This window comes from Aquarana catesbeiana, linkage group LG02 (genome assembly GCF_042186555.1).
Source record: "Aquarana catesbeiana isolate 2022-GZ linkage group LG02, ASM4218655v1, whole genome shotgun sequence".
In the NCBI taxonomy this organism is placed as follows: Eukaryota; Metazoa; Chordata; class Amphibia; order Anura; family Ranidae; genus Aquarana; species Aquarana catesbeiana.
In genome coordinates this window covers 311,798,548-311,806,247 of record NC_133325.1, presented here as the reverse complement: position 1 = coordinate 311,806,247, position 7,700 = coordinate 311,798,548, and positions in this window count along the sequence as shown.

Sequence of the window (7,700 nt, the reverse complement as noted above, 5' to 3'; positions counted from 1 at the left end):
TCATAGAAACACCCATTGCCTCTGACTTGGACATATTAATTTTTATATTGGACAGTGCACCATATTGGTCCAATTCTCTTAGTAGGTTCGGCATAGATATAACAGGTTTAGTGAGGCAGAATAAAAGATCATTTTAGGCAGGTGCCGTTAGAGATAGAGAAAGGTTCCGATAGAACTCCATTTGCTTTTATTTGTGCCTCCGGCCTTGTGTATATGCTCGAGATCCACTCTACCATCCTCTCCCCTACACCCACATACCGTAGGACTGAAAACATAAAAGACCAATTAACCCGGTCGAATGCCTTTTCGGCATCCGTTCCCAGGAACACAGTGGATGTTTTAGAATGACTGGCTAAGTGGACTAGATTCAAAATGTTAGTGGTATTATCACGGGCCTCCCACGTTGGAATGAAGCCTACCTGGTCTGGGTGTACTAATGCAGTCAAATGTGGTTGTATACGTGTGGCTAATATTTTTGTAAATGACTTAAGATCTACATTCAATAATGAAATGGGGCGATAGCTGCCACATATTGATGGGTCCTTATCCTCCTTCGAAATAAGGGTGATATGTGCTTTCATGGTTTCTGGAGTAAATCCTGTCCCGTGTCCCATTGCATTAAATGTTTGTACCATCTGCTTACCCAACTAAGGGAAAAATGTCTGGTAGTATTTATGTGTAAAGCGCTTTTTTTGGGGGGGAGGTTTATTATGTAGTTGACATATTTCCCTGCGGAAGTAGACAGGGAGGGGTAGGGAGATAGGGAAAGGGGAGAGATGGATGGGAAAGTTTCTCCCCGGACCCTCTTCTTTTGAGGGCGTTATGTTGATATGATCTTCATGAAAGTAAAACTTATATGAAATAGAGCAATGGGCAAGAAATTGATAATATAGAATGAGTATAGAATTGAGAATATAAATGTACAGAGAATAAATGATTATGTATTGACTTAGAGATATAAACACATATTAACACTCTCCCACCTCCGAACAGATTTCAACGAACATTGACACCCTTAGAACAACTATGTGAGGGGATGGGGCCTTGCTCTCACTTAATCTCGCAAATGTATGCACTACTGGTTGCTCCCCAAGAGGATTATGTCCCTCCATATATAAGGAAGAGGGAAATGACATTAGACAGGATGTTCACCCAGGCACAACATAGGCAGATAGTAAATCTTGCGTTAAAATCTTCAATATCCACAAGAATCCAAGAAACTAATTTTAAAATAATGACAAGATGGTACTGTTCACCCTCATTACTTAATAAATTCTTTCTGGAGATCAGGACAAATGTTGGAGGTGTCAGGAGGAAAGAGGGACTCTACTCCACGTTCTTTGGTCCTGCCCAAAACTGGAGCACTTCTGGAGGGAGATACAGCGGATAGCACAGAAATTTACTGATTATAACCTCCCAGAAGATCCAGCCCTATTTTTGTTACATGTCTCAAACATAACGGGGAAAACATATAGTAAATTAATTTTGTGTCATCTTATTAACGCTGCTAGATCATGTATCGTACGGCAGTGGAGAGAAACGAGCCCTCCCACAATTCTTACATGAGTGACACGAATAGAAGAGGTTAATAGGATAGAGGATTTGTTATTATTGGCTCAAAATCGAAAGGAGACATATTTAGAAACTTGGGGCCAGTGCCCGGAAGCGGATGGTGGAGTGAGTTAGTGAGGAGCGAGCGTGTGTGTTCGCCCCACTCCCACCTTATGGGCATGATTCCCCTCGTGCAGTAAAGTTTAGAGCCAGCCGGCGTTACCTTCAGTGCCGTGTACCGGTCGTATTTGGCGTTCTTTTACGGTCCCGTGTGCCTGGTTGCCGTCTGCCCCCCACAGTGAATACCCCTCGGAGCCGAAGCGGTGTGCTTCCCCCTATCCCTCAAACACCTCCGGGAGTTTCTGGAGGTGTTTGGACTTAACACAGCGCCTGGAAAGCACGCCGAGAGACACTCTTGCGGGAGCAAGAGGGAGGATAGCTATCGCAGGATATGACGTCAAGGTGTCAGCAGTGGAGGTTCCCTGAGCGCAGCCTCCGCAACGCAAGAAAGCCGAGCGGAGACTTCCGAGCAATCGAGGACTTCCTGAAGTGGCGTTCAAACATACTCCGGGTGGGTGAGTTAAACAAAGGGGGAAGAGAACCACTGAATAACTGGATTGGAGGCAACGGCTGAACGGAGGTAATATCTGTTCCCTAAGTTTGCATACCCCATACCCCATTTATAGCAGTGGCTTAGATCTCCTGGAGACTTAATACGAAACTGTGCTACCCTGTGTGGGCTGTAAAGTAAACATCTTTAGCCGGTGGTATTTGCTGAAAAACTGTTTAGCTAAAAGTCCTCCCTTTCTTCCCTGACCCTTAGCTTATCTTGCTTGTATATCGTTTTGGTACGATAGATAAATTTTGTAGTGGTGTGCAGGGAAGAAACCATGTCTGCAAGGAGGAAAGGAGATGAGCATGCCAACCAGGAGAGTATGGGGATTCAATCATTGTGCTCGGCTAAGGATAAAGAAAAAGATAAAGATAAGGGGATGCCATCCACAGTGGCAGGGGTAACAGCAGCAGCAGTCGCAGCAACCACTAAATTGGAGAGGATGCAACTGACCATACTCCAACGAAAGGGGGGTAGCAGGCACAAAATAAAACAGCGACAGACAGAAAGAGCCAGGGGCACTCAAGTACACTTGTAACCGGTACCACAATAAAGAATTTTCCAGTTAAAGGAGCAGGAACAGCGGGGAAAGTAACGGAAACAGTTGTTACCCAGATTCAAGTAATAGAAGGGGAGCCATCCCTCAAAGACATTCTTTTAGCAATTAATGCTTGTAAACAATCTTTGGGTGAAATGTCAGATCAAATGAAAGATATTAAAGAAGAATTATCCCTTGTGCGCCATGATCTTAAGAAAACAGCGGAGAGAGTGACAGAAGTAGAAGGGAGTATAAGTTCGATAGAAGATGAGCTATACCCTATGAAGCAAGAGGCTAAGACTCGGAAAGAACAGATAAATAGACTCACGGAAAAGTTTGACAAGATGGAAAACATGCTTCGTAGAGACAATGTGAGGGTAGTGGGGCTGCCCGAGAAGAGTGAGGGTGCAGATCCAATAGGATTTTTGGAAAAATGGCTGATTGAAATCTTCGGAAGAGAGACATTCTCACAGCAGTTCTCTATTGAAAGAGCACATAGAGTTCCGTTCAGACCCCCCTCCCAAGGAAACCCTCCAAGAGTCTTGCTGTTGAAATTTTTAAATTATAAAGACAAAGTAATTCTTCTTCATAGGGCCAGAGAGATAGGGAATATATCCTTCAATGAAGCTAAGATATCAATGTATCCTGATTTCTCACCTGAATTGCAAAAGCGTAGAGCCGAATTTTTAGGAATAAAACGTAGCCTCCAAAATTTTGATGTCACATATGCTCTCTTTTATCCTGCCAGGCTTCAAGTAAATGCGCTAGGAGGAAGTCAAACTTTTGATTCTCCGGAGAGGGCGCTGGCATGGCTTGAGGATAAGAAGGACAAGCTGTCACCGAAATAAATAGGGGTTTAGTCAGAAAATATATATATAGATGGGGAATAAATATAAGATTAAAACTGATATATTTTGAGTGGAGTGGGGTGGGGAACACACATGGTTAGATTGAACTAGGAATGGGTTTGTATCTGAACGTAGGGAGGGGGGGGGGGGGTAGAGGGCAGGTGGATTGAAGGTATGGGGGCAGATGGAATAAGTTTTGTAATGGTGGGAGGGTATGAGACGGTCATTAAAAAAGTGGGGGGGGGGGGGTTGGTTTGAGAGGGGGTGGGCAGAGGTTATAGGAGTAAGAGGACACAGAATAAGGGTATATATGATTCACAAGACCGTAAGGAAATGTTTTGTACACCATTTTATAAATTACTTTGTAGGGCAACTTTCAGTGCACAAGAAAATTTAAATATAGTTATAATAATTACATTAGTGGTGGGAGATACGAGTAGAGTTCAAGGGACTGAAGACACTAATTTAAAATACTTTGTTAAACCAGGTTACCCTCTTTTATTAATAGGGATAAGTATTTTAGTATTTTGGGGAACTAAAGCACAAGGGGAAATGGTGTTTTATAGATTAATGGGGTTAAAAATATATCTGTTATTTTCTTATTCTTTCTTTTTGATATTAGATCTTAATATCCCCCTTTTTGTATGGTCCATTGACTATAAAAATTCGATTAAGTGATGGTTTTAAATATTGGGTCATGGAATGTCCAGGGGTTGGGTTCCCCTGCTAAGAGAGCAGCAGTATTTGACGTTTTGGATACATTTAAAATTGGAGTGGCCTGTCTGCAGGAGACACACCTAACAAAAGAAACTTAAACTCATGTGAGGAATAGGAGATATCAGCACCAGTTTCATTCTGTGCATACCTCTTATTCTAGGGGGGTATCGGTGTTAATTGGTAGGGGGGTGGTATTCTCCTGCAGACAGTGTAATCTGGATGAAGAAGGTCGATATATTTGCATGTATTGTACAATAGAGAATCAGGAATGTGTGTTAGCTAATATATATATTCCCCCTCCCTTTAAACTGGATGTAATGTACAGTCTATTGCAATTTATAATAGATAAACCTGAGTTACCAGTCATAGTAGTTGGGGATTTCAATGTAGTCATGGATAAAAAAAAAGTAGATAGGTTCCCCCCAGTAAAACAAAGTCAAGGACTACAGGAAAATCGGATGAGTCAATTTCTCCAAGAAGCTGGGTTGTCCGACATTTGGAGAAAACGGAACCCGAGGGCATTACAGTATTCATGCTATTCAAGCTCCTATTCTACCTTATCAAGGATAGATTTAGCATTGGGGAATGAGTTAGCCTCACAGGTAATAAAAGACATAGTCTATCAACCTAGAGGGGTGTTGGACCAGGAAACCCAGGAAATAAGAAATTATGTAGAGTATGGAAGATGAATCCAGCTTGGTTGGAAATAATAGAGGATCAGGAAGAGGTGGTATCTGAGCTGAATGAATTTAACAGGTTAAACTTTGAGGGGACTACTCATTCAGAAAGTGTCTAAAATTAAAAAAACATCACGGGATTGGGAGGATAAGATTAGGAAAGAGTTAATTGAGGCAGAGAAGGAGTATGTGAAAGAACCTTCCCTTGATAAACAAAGAGTGTGGGAGAATAAACAACAAAGATATAAAGATATAATAATTAGGAAGGTAGAAAACAAAAGGCTGTTCCAGAAACAAATTATATATGGGGAAGGGGAAAAAGTAGGGAAGATGCTGGCTTATATTGTCAAAAACAGTTCCCCTCCCTCCATGGTCTCAGCAATTAGGACCCCAAGAGGTGAGATATCATCTCAGATAGAGGAAATTACTCATACATTTAAAGAATATTATAAGGATCTATATAAATCCCGAGGGATCATGGGAGGAGAGGAAATGGATTCCTTTTTCAGTAACATGGACATACCGTCAATCAAGGGGACAGATAGAGAAGAACTGGAGTGCCCGATTACTCTGGAAGAAATTAAAATAGCAGTAACAGAGATGGCCAACCATAAATCTCCTGGTCGTGATGGTTTACCAGTCGAGATCTATAAAAGCTATGGGGAAACGCTACTCCCGGAACTTCTTAAGGTATTTAATTGGGCAAAGGAAAAGGGGAAATTACCCACATCAATGACTGAAGCCACAATTATTGTTTTGCATAAAGAGGGGAAAGACCCTTTGGAACCCAGGTCTTATAGGCCTATATCTTTACTTTGCTCAGATGTAAAGATTCTAGCAAAGGTTCTAGCTGCCAGATTAGGGAAAATAATTCACAAAGTAGTTCATCCGGATCAGACGGGATTCATTCCCCATAGAGCAGCCAGTATGAACATTAGGAGAGTTTTTCTGAATTTACAGATCCCTACAGAGAATATGGGCTCTAGGGCAGTTATGCTGTTAGATGTGGTAAAAGCATTTGATAGCGTAGAATGGGAGTACATCTGGCGGGTACTAAAGGAGTTTGGTTTTGGCCCTTCCTTTATTAATTGGGTTAAAATACTTTATAATGATCCAAATGCAAAGGTAAGAATCAATAATGACTACTCGGTTCCATTTAGAAAGAGGTTCAAGGCAAGGGTGCCCCTTATCTCCCCTGATATTTGCTCTAGCAATGGAGCCATTAGCTATAACAATAAGGGAAAATAGGATAACGGAAGGGTTCCTGAGGAAAGATGGAGAAGAGCGGATTGCATTATATGCTGACAATGTCCTCATATTTTTGGGCGATATGGAGAGATCCCTCAGTCAAGTGATGGATATTTTCTCGAGTTTTGGAAGATTGTCAGGTTTGTCCATAAATTGGGAGAAATCAGTCCTACTACCAATAGATCCCATTAGAGAGAGTGCGTCGTTAAGTAGTACTCAGATGGAAATAGTAGAAATGACAAAATACCTAGGTATAAAAATAACGAGAGACCCAGATGAATATTTAAACAATAACTTAACCCCCTTGCTGATGAAATTTAAAAGTAAGGTTGAAATATGGAGGGGCTTACCTCTATCAGTGGTGGGGAGGTGTAATTTGATTAAAATGCTTTGGCTCCCCCAATTACTGTATGTGATGCATAATTGACCAATATGGATAAGTCGGAAATGGTTTAAAAAAATTGACATATTATTAAGAGATCTCATATGGAAAGGGAGACCCCCCAGGATAAGCTTACAAACTTTACAAGTTTCATTGCGAGAAGGGGGCTTAGCAGTACCTCACCCACGGAGTTATTTTTTAGCAGCCCAATTACAACATCTAGGGAGGAGTTCTGGCTTTAAGGGATATAACAAGGGGTAACTGATGATTATGGGTGCGCCCCATAGGACAGTGGTGGAGGCGTTGGAGGCAAACTCCTTTATTCATAGAACCCCTACGGTTAAATTGATGATAAAAGTCTGGAACTCTATTAAGGCCATGAGGGGAATGGGAGGCTTGATTAAGTGCACACCCCCCTGTGGAATAATAAGAATCTACCGGAACTAAAGTCAATAGGGAAAATAAAAGCGTGGGAAATAAAAGGGACAGATAACCTAGCTCAGTTATATAATCAGAATACCTTAAAAACATTTTGCTCATTGAAGGAGGAATTTGATATTCTGGACCATTAATTTTATAATTTTTTACAAATTAAGCATGCTTTGAACACACAGTTTGGGGGTCAAGGGCCGACCTGGAATAATTCCCCCATTTTTCAAAGATTAGGTGATCCGGGTGGCTATAGTGGGTCCATAGCTGAAACGTATCCACACATTTGTAAAAGTAATATAGAGACCCCAGAAAAACCTAAATGTAGAAACAAATGGGAAAGGGGATCTGGGTACAATATCGGATGAGCGGTGGGGAGAGATACTGGTGGGAGGGCACCAGGTCTCAGTCTCACCTGCTCAGAAGGTGTCGCATTTAATGCTATTGCACAGGACGGACATATTATACCCCCAAAAGGTTATGTGAATTTGGATGGAGGTTAGATGCTAAATGCCCTAGATGTCAGGATATTGGGGATTTGATGCACATGATATGGAAATGCCCAAAATTATTCCACTACTGGTCTGAGATACTGGAAACTCTAAATAAGATCCTCTCCTTAGAACTTAAAATGGATCCAAAATTATGTATTCTGGGAGTAGGGGGAAATATAGACAGAGGCAACTTCAGAATTAAA